General features: G+C 44.0%; 1 protein-coding gene across 1 annotated transcript in view; it reads left to right on the top strand.

Moving 5' to 3' along the window:
* Positions 1-5,485: 5,485 nt before the first annotated feature.
* The window catches only part of Znf488 (zinc finger protein 488), a 20,149-nt gene continuing 12,857 nt past the window's right edge, over positions 5,486-12,777 (top strand). The window contains exon 1 of the mRNA XM_021729078.3: positions 5,486-6,317. The gene's annotated coding sequence lies outside the window, so the exon portion shown is untranslated. The remainder of the gene's footprint in view (positions 6,318-12,777) is intronic.

Below are 12,777 nucleotides of genomic sequence, written 5' to 3'. Positions count from 1 at the left end.
TGACATTTAAAGCATTCATTCCAGGAATTGCTAATTTTTGTCCCTTCCTCAACTTCTCTTTCCTGCACTAACCTTAGCTGCCACAGCCAGGCCTCCACATCTGGGTCACACCAATTGCACTGATGGGACCTGAGTATCTCTCTACCTTTCAGGCGTCTCACTCCCTGGCAGCACATCTGCCTCACAGTTGGGTGTTAGTGGCCTCCCTACATTCCGGAAAAATATTCCAAGTAAAATCCAAGGAAATGGAAGAGAAAGATCCAACTCTGGGAGTAAGGGGGGCTGTAGACTCAGCAGTCAAGTTTTGCCCCATTTAGAGATTCGGAGACTCACTCCCAGAGCAATAATGGGGGCTCTGGAAAAGGAGCAGCTCTTCCACACCTCAATTCATTACATTCATCACGAAATGTGGGGCCAAACTTGGTTGGTTGATTGTTATACATTTTTTGTTTTACAAAGAATAATAGCCTTTGGTGAGTTAAATACAGAGATTTTTACAAAGACCGGAGGACACTGCTGGACAGGTAGGAATATTTTGGCCAAGAGAAAAGGTAGTAGGGATCTGGTATGTGGCTTCATGATGCAGGGTTGAGAGAGAAGGTTCACAGACATCAAGTGTGGGGCTGAAGGACCATTTTCCTGTATCACTCCCATTATCTCCAGACTGCCCTTGCACTGGTCTGTCACCTATGGTATGTGCAGACAATGCCCACAGCAATTGTATTCAGTTCAGTTAATGTCAGTTCACATCCCCAACCTGTTCCATGGCCCTTTCTATCTATCCCAGGGCTTCCCCCGACCTCACTGACTCACAGTAAGAGTGGTAAGGGAGTGAACAGGGCAGGTGCAAAGGTGGGTGGCAGCTGAAAGGATCCTGAAAAGTAACAGCCATTCACTGAAAGGACTGGCCCAAAGAGGCTGTGCATTCCACAATGACTCTCCCTCTCCTAATCCTAGTGTTCCAATGGGAACCACCACCCTTTGTCTTTGCTAAGAATCAAAGGGCATCTCAGAAGTCTCTGGGCTGGATAGCAAAGAGGATTTTTTTCCCATGGGCAGGGTGGCTCCCTGGGTGACTGACTTGGCTTAGAAGTGATGGAAGGAGCCATGTTCAAGGAATGGTTAGAATCCCTGGAGAAAGATAAATATCAGGGGAACTGAGCCTGGGACAGTGAAAAGAGCACAGCCCAGACATCCCAGGTCTTATCCCCTCTAACAGCCTCTGGAAACACGGTCAACCTAGGAGCGCACTCCAGATGGGGACGTCAGACAGAAAACATCTACACATCAGGCTGTTTAGAAAATGTCCATCATGCAGGGGAAAGAAGGGCTTGGAGGCTCATAACCGTCAGCTGACTGAGGGGCATGGGGGAGCAAGATCTGGGCCAGGTTGCTGGAGGGACAGAGCCATCCAGTTCCCCTATATTGTCTTCTCTCCTTACGGGCGATAACTGCTGAGGATCATCCCTGAGGTCTCCAACAGACAGGCTCTGCCTGTCCTCTTGCAGAAGTTGTGGTCCCACAAAACCATGTCCTGCCTACAGTGACTGAGGCCCTATTGTTCTCTAAGGTCCACCTGGAGGCAGGGCCAGAAAAGGCCACTCCCTTGTCCAGGACAAAGTAGATGTCAGAGACATCTTGGCCTGATTCCTTACCCTCAGGCAACAGTTGGCCTTTGCTTTGTCCTTCGTGGTCCTGGAAACTTCTAGAGGCCAGGCCAGATACATTTGTGTTTCTTAAATCAGGAAATGTTTCCTGAGATCTACAACATAAATAATGGTGAAGACAGCAGAAGTAAGAAAAGTGTAAATTTAGACACCAGAGAACAGCAGTCCAACTTTTTCTTGCAATTCCCTATGACCTATCTCTTTCTTGGGTCACAGTTAAACTGAGCACAGGCCACCTCTAGCCTCTCTGCTGCCTCTGCCTATGTCCAGGATCCTCAGGCCTTCCTTTATCCTCCCTGTCACTTTGATTATCTAGCAGGTTTCTGCCCTAACACCAAGACTGGGATAGCAGCTTCTCTGGGTGTCCTCCTACCAGTTACTAAGTAGCTCTTCCCCAATGATGGAACAAAATTCTCTGTTGTTATGACTGATAGAAAGATTGACATAGTGACTTTGTGACCTTCAGCCCTGCTCAATGCCCACCATGTAGACAATACCAAATGGCAGTCATAGGGATCCTTGGAGGGCTTGTAAGATGAGACCTCCTTGTTTTTCAGACCAGCCCCTATTAGCTGGTCTCTAAGTTTAATTAGCCAGGGAGGAAAGTGGAAGTGGCTAAGATTAGGACATCACTCTGGATGAGGGGTCAGGGATTGGGAATTCAGTGGGTTGGAAATAGAAGGGCCATTTGGGTGAATGCTAGAGTCATGGCAGAATCTAGAAGGGATGAAGACTGTGTTGCCTAAAGTCTCTGTAAAACAGTCCCATTATCCACTGCAGAGTAACAAGCACCCAAACTTGGAAATGTAAAACAAGAACCTTTTTATTGTGCTCACAGGGTCTGTGCATCAGATAGGCAAGGAGAGCAGGGTCAGGAGTGGGGAGGGGGTCCTATGAGGTATTTCATGGGGAGACTTGAACATCAGGAAGAGGCTCGGGTGATTGAAAACCGAAGGTATCTGGTGGCAGCACCAGAGGGTCACTAATTTGTCCAGGACAAAGTACATAGTGGAGATGTCATGACCCAGGTTGGGTCCTGAGCTGCACCCTCTGGATCCAGTTGTGCCTTTTCCCCTGTCCTTAGTAGCAACAGAAACTCGTGGAGGCAAGGCCATGTCCGTGGAAGTCATTGTTCTTTTTAACTCATCTGTTCTTTCTTTATAAGCTTTAAACCACTGAGTGACATCTTCAGCCCTTTTCATATTTTATTTAGAGATAGAGTCTCACTGTGTTGCTCATGGCCTTGCTAAATTGCTTAGACTGGCTCAGAACTCGCAATCCTCCTGCCTCAGCCTCCAGAGCTGCTGCAATACACCACACCCAGCCCCCATTGAATTTTTTCTTTAAATCTTTTTTCATTGACTTCTCACCTAATTGTATTATGATCAGAGAACATGCTCTGTATGATACTATTCTTTCAATTAAATTTACATTCATTCCTATACATAATTTAGGAGAGGATTCTTTATAAGCCCATTAAACCAAGCTTATAAATTGTGTTGTTCAAATCTTCTTAAATGTAGGAATATTTTGATTTACTTGAAATATGCACGTCTTAATTTCTCTATGTAATAGAGGACTTGACAATGACTCCCTATGGTGTATCTTTTAAAAAAAATTATTATGAGTGTACAGGTTTAGAATTTGGGGAGGTTTCTGGAGAAAGAAATCCTCCCATTAGGAACTCTTTACCTCTAAAAGTGTTTTCCTCTATTAAAAACTCCATGTTTCTTTTGGTCTGCCCAGCATCCCTGACCTATTGTCTCTGACTCTTTTCTGTTCAATTTTTTTCATGTCCTTGTGTATTAGATGTGTCTCTTTTTAAAGGTATTTTGCTAGTGTTTTAATCAGCTTGTTTTGTTGCTATGACAAAACAACCCGACCACCACAATTGTAGAGAAGAGAAGGTTTATTTGAGGGCTCAAGGTTTCAAAAGTCCTAGTCCATAGATGGTGGCTCCATTACTCTGGGCTCAAGGTGAGACAGAACATCATAGTGGAAGAGCATGGCAAAGGGGAGCAGCTCATATCATCATCAGAAAGCAGAGAAAGACTCCACTCGCCAGATACAAAATATATACCCGATAGCCATGCCCCAATGAACCACTTCCTCCAGCCACACCCCACCACTTGCATCCAGTTGCCACTCAATTAATCCCATCAGAGATTAATTCATAGATAAAGTTAAGATTGTGACCCAATCATTTCTCCTCCAAAACTTCTTGCATTATTTCACATATGAGTTTTTGGGGACACCACATCTAACCATAACAGCTACACTGTTTTTAAATGACCGTTGGGGTAAACACAGTCAGTGCCTTAGAACACTTAGTATTCCTGGCTGTGAGATAAAGACTTCAAAGAATGTGAAAACATGGGTAAGGAAAAGAGAAACTGGCCACTTCCCTTTTCTCCCAACCTTAGATGGAGATCAAAGCAGAGAAATTTTGGATGTGAAATAAAGGAAGGTACTCATTAAACATCTGACTTGGTTCATATGTGCAATTAGCATGCAACCTATCTTTTAAAATTCCCCCTGCTTGCAGGCACCCAGGGGCACATGAATAATAAAATGTCCAAACTCCTTCCAGAGATTGATTCCTCTAAGTTCTTCATTTGGAATCAATAAACAGTATCCCTGTGTTTTTTGCAGCCCTGGGGTTGAACAGTGTCAAACTCAAAGTTTTACCTGGTAAATTAAGTTCATTGTCATTGTTGTTACCTCATGACATCACTATTCAGATATGATGGTGGAGGGTATCATTCTTTTGGAGGGGAATGTTCTAAGAATCCAACCCCACCCCTACACAAGTCCCCAGTAAGACAACCCCCATCCCATGCTGCTTCTAACCAACGACTTAGCCCAGCAGGGATTTGAAAGCTCCTGACAGGAATTCTCAGACTTCTCTAGTGGCTCAGGAACTCCCCATCTGTTTGGTTGAGACTTTCTTGTACCTACTCAACCCTCTTACTCTTTCTCCCCAGCCCTCTTTCATTTCTTCTTTTCTTTTCAAAGATATTGAAGATTGTCATTAATTTCAATATTTATTATTCATCTTACTCCTTCGCATAATTGTATTTGTTAACTAATGTTATGCAATTGGTAAACTAAAGCTATGCACATCTGGAAATATCTTTATTTGGGGCTCAGTCATGAACAATAGTGCCTTTACATGCAGAATTGTAAATGGACACATTATTTTAGAGGCCCCATGGAGACAAGATATCCTGGTGCCCATGAGAACTCTACTGTTGATTAGATCGTCAGTTCCTCATGGGTAAACCTATGTTATGAGCTGGTAACTTTTAAAATTTGTTTCTGGGTCCTTGATGTTTACAATTTCAGTAAGGTATGTGGGAGTGCTCACATTTGGAAACAGATGACTCCTTTCTATATTCATCAATTAGCTCTGTTCCATCAAGAAGTTTTGCTTCTGAAAACATCCTCAGATGTTTTTGATGGATATTGAATACAGTTTTCCCCATCTCAGACTTCATTTTCTCCTTTCCTATTTTATCATGGTAACAAACTCTCCAAAACCTTGGGGGGTAAAGCTCAGAGCTTCCTTATCTTATATCTGTACATCCCCCACAACCCACTGGCATGAGAACATTTATTATGTGAATGAATGAGGGAGCAGGGACTCAGGATAGTTTCAAGGATTCTCCCTTTCCCAAAAGGAGAATATGCACCCTACACTCAAATCAGGATCCATATATAGCTGACTGCAATCGAGCACTCTGTTTTCTTAAGACTCTTCCCTCACCTCCTCACATCTGCACTACAGGGGGAGAAGTCCTTGTCATTCAAGCCCCTGAACTCATTCAAGGCCATTCCAGGCAGTGCGCATCCCAAACCACCAGCCACAGCCATTGCGTCTCCGGATACTCTGTGGTCGTGGAACTCGCCCCAGTCTGGCACAGTGAGACCCTTCCACAACTGGAGAGACTCGCATAAGACAGAGGGAAAGGCAGCTGGACCACCCCAGTGAAGAACTGGAAGACTCCCCAGGACTCTGCGGAGAAGTGGCTCCTGGGCCAGCGTTCGCTGATGAAGAAGGGGATCCCGGAGCTGACGGAGTCCTGGCGGCGTAGGCACTGGACACATCGCCTTGCCGGCACCACGGCAGTCGCCCAGGCAGCGCGAATCCAAGAATGGAAAGGTCTGGGCGCTCGGCTGAAGAGCCGCAGGAAGTGGGGCGATCCCTCTGAAAGCCACGGCTGTGGACCAGAACTCCCCTGCGCGTCCAGCAGGCTCCGGAACCCAGCACCGACCCGAGCCTGAGGAGTCGGCGGGCCGGGACCACCGCATCGGGACCACCGCATCCGAACCACCAAGGAGGAATGGTCGCTGCAGTGCTGAAGGGTGGCAAGCCCAGTTCCGGCAAGTTGGGTTCCCAGTCCGATCGTCCACTTGCGCCAGGCTCCGCCCACCTGAAAGGCGGTCTTGTGGACACTGGGTAAGAGACACGGAGGGCCGAGGGACACGGAGGGCCGAGGGACGCAGAGGTCCCGCCCCGGAGACTAGAGCCGCCCGGGAAGGCGGGGCCTGCAATTCCGGGGGCTCCGGGTCCAAGTTCAGAGCCGTGCACCCAGCGTCCGGGACCGGTACCTGGCGCCTGGAACCCCTGACCATTGCTTCTAGAGATTGGTGAGACGACAGGCGGGCGGGAAGTATGTCCCTGTCTTTGCTTTTACCCAGAGCATAATTCTTTTTTTTTTTTTTTTTTTTGAGTCCTGCTTTTGACTGCCTGGCGGGGTTTTCCCTTACCAATGTACCTCTGTAAGCTCCCTCCACCTCTCTTCAGAATTCTCTCTGGGTCCCATCTTCTCTTCTTCTCCGTGTCTCTTCCTGTGTCTCTCTCACACTTTTTTTTCTCTCTCTCTTCTTTCTTGGCTATTTCCCCTGCCCTCCTATTCTGTTTTCTCTCTCTTCCCCACTTCCTTCCCTCTCCCTCTTCCCCACTTTCCTTCGCACAAGAATTCTGTCTTTGATTTTATCCTATGTTGACTTTGAGGCTGCATTTCTTGCATCCATCCATCCATCCATGCACACTTTGCTCCATTTATCTCGTGTTACTCTGTTATTCTCAGCCAGGCTTCTGCTGGACGCTGGGATAAGAGGCATGCATATCAGTTCCAGATCTTTTCTCCAACAGATTATTCTCAAAGATCTGGACATGTAACTTGTTTGGTGTCTGTCAAGGGAAAAAATACATAAATTATCAAATTTCAAGTCTCTTGAGCTTTAGGGTGAGTGGAAAGAAAATACCTGATTTTAGGGACAAGATGCTGAGAAAATCCTTTTCTTGACATGTTTTCTTCACTAATAGGCACCGACAGCAAGCACACCAGGAAGCTAATTCTTGCAGCATCATTTAGGGGACAATGTCACCCACTGCCTGCCTTCTGGGCAAGTTTTGCAGTGCCGGGTTGGGAGGAAAGACGATGGGCTGGGTATCAGAGCTGGATGGTGGAAAGACAATGGGAGCCAGGGCTGTGTCCTTGAAGCCTTTGGGTGGGAATGGAAATGAGAAGTAAATAGTAAATTTCTAAACTAAATGTTTGTCAGTGCTGCTGGTGTAAAGCCATTAAGTGACATCAATACTGCCAATTGAGACATTAGACATTTATAACAATAATTGTGGTGGTTGATGTTAATGTTTTTATGTACATTTGATTGAAGAACCAAAGGGACACTATTTTATGCTAATATGAAGAATAACAAATAAAGAATCTAAAAAAGCAAATCTGATTAATTTCTGGAGAAAACAGTAGAAGTAATGGATATTGAAGCCATTTTTTGTTTCTTGCTAAAAATTTTAATTTCTTCAGAGACACAATTTCATTTTTAATATTTTATGATATATGTTATATATTCAAACACACATGATACATATATCATGTCATAAAAGAAGGCTTGTTTGTTTTAAGAGGTTAATTACCAACTAAATCTTCTTAGAAATAATTTACTCTAATTTATTGTGATCTTTAACGATAATTTAGCTAATTTTACTTTTCTTTTGACGCAGAAATGGAAATTTGGCAATAGGAAAATCACACAGAAATGAGCAGAAATTAAATAGGATGGAGGAGGATTTCAGTGTGCTTAGAATTTTCTCAGTTTATGTCACAGAGTGTTTGACAAATTCATAGGTATATGCATGAAACTTTGATTTGGGAGACTTCTCTGGACTGAATAGTTCAATTGCCTTTTCAGTCACCAAACTAGTGATCTCCACTGAATCAGAATTTCTAATGGGGGCACTGATTGAAATGTTTTTAAAATGATTTAGAATCACATGTCTGCTTTGCTTAGCAGAATCTTTTTCAGAAATCAAAGAGGTGACAACTTTATATTTAAAAAAAGATAATCACACCAGCTTAAAAAATGCAAAGCTGAGTCTTAAGATTTAGTGCTTTAAAACAAGGACCACATAGATCCATCACTGCTTATTTTCTTTTATTAAATAATCTGTATCTCTGTAAGAATGTCATCATCCTTTCTAAGATGATGCTGTTGCTGGCATGTGAGAGGTTCTAACCAAGCAACCCTAAGTATAACACGTGGACTTTACCCCAGCAGGATCTGCATTTCTTTTTTAATTGTATTACAAAGCACAGCTGCCAGTTTGGGGGCTTGATCCAATCAGGAACACCCTGAAGTGAAGATGGCCCCATCCTGATTTACTTCTAAGGAGACTGAAGTCCAGACTGGTTGTTCAAGATCCAGCAACTAGTAAGTGGCCAGGCTCAGCCTGCAACCCAAGTTATCTCCTGGAACCTGAGTGCTTAGGTGTTTGTTATATCTGTACTGTTGCTCCAGCTAGCCCCACTTGTTTGCCAGTTGGTGATGTTTGTTAGAATGCTGAATCTTATGTTAGTTTCTGACCATCTTTGAAACGCTATTTCATATTTGAAACACTCACAGAGCAGTGCTCCTTTGAAGCACTGTTTTTAATCCTCTGTTTTCATTAGCTCTACTTCTGCAAACTCTTGGGCACTTGAGTGGGTGATGAGATCACATGTACTCTTATGTAAGTCCACATGATCAAGTTGTGTTGGCACCAAGTCCATCCTCACTGTGGACCTGGGACCGGCTGTATCCTGACAATCCTGCACTTGTCTTTGCTTGAGCCCAGCAGGCATTGCTTCTTAGAGTGGTCCATCCATACCTGAATGTGGGGTCTCTGGGGGCTGGGCTGGAAGCCCTCTTCTCTCCAACTCTGGCACCACCAGTCAATACCAGAAAAGCTGAAACAACTCTTTATTTTTAATTTTCTCAGGGTGCCAAGGCCAGGGAGATGCCAAGACACATGCATATTGCCTTCTTAGTAAAACCCATGAACTCACAGTCCCTATGCAGAAGAATTTTATGCCTACCTATCCTCTGGAATCTTCCAAAAGGGTCTGAGAAGTCTCTCCAGAGACTAGAGACACCAAAGGATTAGAAGCACAGAAGATTTATCTGCTATTGTTTCTTTTAGCTAAAGAGAAAAGCAGACTCACAAAGAGGAGCCTGGCAGTATACATGATGTCACCAAATCAGGCCTGTTTTTCACACTTGAGCTGAGAGCACTTAGGGTTGGCCAGTTGATGTGAGCAGGAGAGTACCTTTACAAATTTCAGGCAAACAAGTCTATTCAATTGTTTATCAAGGGGAAGGAGAAGAATGTGCAGGCCATTTGGCCATTCTTTAAACACCGTTGTATACTAGACCTTGGGAACTGAAAGAAATAGGAATGTAGCCATGAAATGACTCTAACCTTTGTCACCTCCAGCCACATTTCTGTTATTCAATGGAATCATAACATATCTCCATACTGTGTGTTGAACCAAGCTCTTTAGAACTTTAAATATATTGATCCATCTAGTCTTTCCAACAATTTAGTGAAGTGAGCACCAAGGTGATCCTTTTTACAGATGAGGAAACAAAGGCATTGAGAAGATGAGCACCCTGCTAAGGTCACAGGCTAGAGCCTGATTGGAGTCCAGGCCTTCTGGCTCTAGAGCCGATGCATTTGATCTCTGTGGATATAGAGCTTAACAGTTAGTTAGAACTCCCGGCTAAGGCATAGATAGCAAGGTCATGTGAAAGAATGTGGCCAGAGCTTCCCAAATGTTGAAATAGTCTATCCAGAGCTGCTTTCCCCACTGTGGGCTGGGCGAGTCTTCATTTACCATAATGCACCCTTTGCAGCATGTATCAATAGGAGCACAATGGTTGGAGGCCCAGGAGGATTGGGAGCTTTAGAAGCAAGTATTCACTATGGTAGGAAAGAACAGGCATGGAAAAATACCCACCCCTGCAAACTTGGGGAGCTCAGTGTCAGAAAGTGTCCAAGAACATCACTTCTTGATCCCATGATCTAAGCACTCTGAAAGTGGTTGGGGAGCCTTGGAATTCAATGAGTTCTTTCAAATATGAAGAACATGGGGTGGTTCTGAATGATATATGTACAATTCAGAGGGAAGTCTTGTTGGAGTCAGAGTGAAAAGAACCAAGGATGACAAAAAGAGTCCTTTCTTAGGACAGGCTCAATGATGGAGTGACGAGGACCAGTAAAGAGTCTAAGGGCACAGAGCCCAGGACGAGCTGAGACTATTGAGGAGAGATGAGAATAACAAAGGCACTTTTCATATTAGGCTGAGAACAAGGAGAACAAGGACCACATAGATCCATCACTGCTTAGGGCAGCTGGTGTGTGTGGGACGAGAAAGAGGAAGGAGCAGCTCTATTCTGCCTAGGGAACATCTGGACAGAGAATGACCTTGCAGGTGCATAGGATAGTGGCACATATCCACAGGAAAGAAGAGCCAATAAGCACTGAACACTGTGAGTTGGCAAGGCTCCTGGCCCAAAGAACCCTCTGGCTAAGATATGACATGATCTGGAGATGAGATCTCACATCTGCAGTGTTCATCTGACAGGTGTTGGGCATCAGGGAGATGTGGACAAAATCCAAAGATGGATCTTTTCTCTTTCTCTTTATTATTGTAGATTCATCTCCTTCTTTTCTTCCTCATCCTCCTTTTCTTCCTTCCTCTTCTGAAGATTTGGAGGATGGAATCAATAAAGCATGAAGTTGCAGGATACCTAAATCAGTTCTTGCAGGTGTCCAGATCCACATGGTCTGAAAAGCTAGAACACCGTGATGGGTTTTTGTGAGATGGAATGCAGCAGACTGGAGATAAAGGCACTTGAATTGAAACATGCAACCTCCTTCATGTGGTTTCTGTGAAAATTAAGTGAAATCAAGTGCATTAAACCTCTGGCATGGGTCACATGCAGCTGATAAATGGTGACTTATATATTTATATCATGAAGTATCCTGATAGCTGTCATTCTGATCTGCTACAAAACTATGTGTCCCCATTTCTAGAGCTGAGAAGAAGGTAGTCACTTCCTGAGCTCAGGGCATGCTGAACAGTTTAGGCATAGAGGCTAACGTGGTAGGACTCTCCTGATGCCTTTGGTATTTTTTTCTTTATCTGGTCTGTTCTAAGAGGGGGACTTTTCCAAACCTCTGACCTCTGATTTCATTTGCAAAGATTTCTTGGGCATTTTTTTCCTCTTCCCTCTAAAACTCTCCTTTTATTTCTGTGGTTCCAAGGGTTGGATGCCTGTTCAGATCCGAGGCCCAGTTTGGCTAAGGTGAAATTTCTCCAGGCAGCATAAACAGACCCCAAAGCTGCTACAACATACAGCCATCCACCTATACCAACTGCCTTGCCTCTGAGGTCCCTTAGCTTCCAGGAGATTCCAGCCAGTACACTCTAGAGTAATTCCCCTTCCCAAGGGAGAGTAAGGAATGGGAGGGAAGCTTACCTCAGAGGTGGTTTCAGAGCAGATAGGAAAATATTTCCCCTGAAGTCAAAATATCTTTTCTGGGCTGCAAATATACCAGAATAGAATTCTGGCCCAGACCAAGCAGGAAAGGACACAGTCCCCTTCAACATGGTTGACAGTTTAATAAACCAAAAGGTTAAAATGAGACCAGCATAGTTTTAAAATATTAGAAAATCGAAAAAAATAATTCCTCCAAATTTCATTTGTTATATTTGGATCTGAAAATGTACCCCACAGTTCCTGTGTCAAAGACTTGGTCCCCAGTACAGCAATGTCCACAGGTGGGGGCATTGTGGGAGTGATTGACCTTTTAATCCACTGATAACCAAATGGACCACTGGAAGGTAGCGGGTGCTATGGAAGGTGTGACCTGGTTGAAGGGACTGGGCCTTGGGAACATGTCCTTAGGGAGTATACTTTGTCCCTGGCCTCTTCCTCTCCCTCTGCTTCCAGGAATTCCACGAGCTGAGCAGCTTTCATCCACCATACTCATCCGTCAGGCCCAAAACAATGGAGTCAGCTGATCATGGACTGAATCCTCAGAAACCATATGCCAAAATACACTTTTTCTTGTTTAAGTTGTTTATGTCAGATATTTTAGTCACAGCAACAGAAAGCTGACTAAAGCATCTTTATACTAAGATCACCATGGCGTATATTGTTTTGCTCTACAATATACATTCATTCTTCACTTAGTGACAGCATACATTCTGAGAAATGCATCATCGGGTGATTTTGTCATTGGTGTGACCATCACAGAGTGAAGTTACACCAACTGGCATGACTATGCCATCACGAAGGGAAATAATCTCATAGAACCACTGTTGTACATGTGTTCTATGGTTGGCAGAAATACCACACATGTGTTTACAGTTCTTAACATTATAGTGTACGTTTCTTTTTAGTAAAACATTTGTAGTTTTACAGTCATAGTTTTAAAGTGAATCATTTATTTATAAAAACAGTCTGGTCCACTTTATTCTGGCTTCCCTCCCCTCTTCTCCCACCCCTTCCCTGGGCACTGGTCTCCATCCTCTCTAACCAACACAGCTTCCTTGTCACCACTGTCCCCACAGCCCCTAGTACAAGCCAGTATGCAGGAGGCTCTCAGTGAATGCTAGCTGAATGAATGAAAGAATGAATCAACATTCTGTATACTATTTCTCATTATTTCCTTTTAGGATTTTTTCCTCCTTTGGCTTTTTTTTTTTTTTTTTTTTTTTGCACAGACTAGATTGCACCAAATATACAATCTTTGGTC

The sequence above is a fragment of the Ictidomys tridecemlineatus genome, chromosome 1 (assembly GCF_052094955.1).
Source record: "Ictidomys tridecemlineatus isolate mIctTri1 chromosome 1, mIctTri1.hap1, whole genome shotgun sequence".
NCBI lineage: Eukaryota > Metazoa > Chordata > Mammalia > Rodentia > Sciuridae > Ictidomys > Ictidomys tridecemlineatus.
This window is presented reverse-complemented; position numbering and strand designations above follow the sequence as displayed.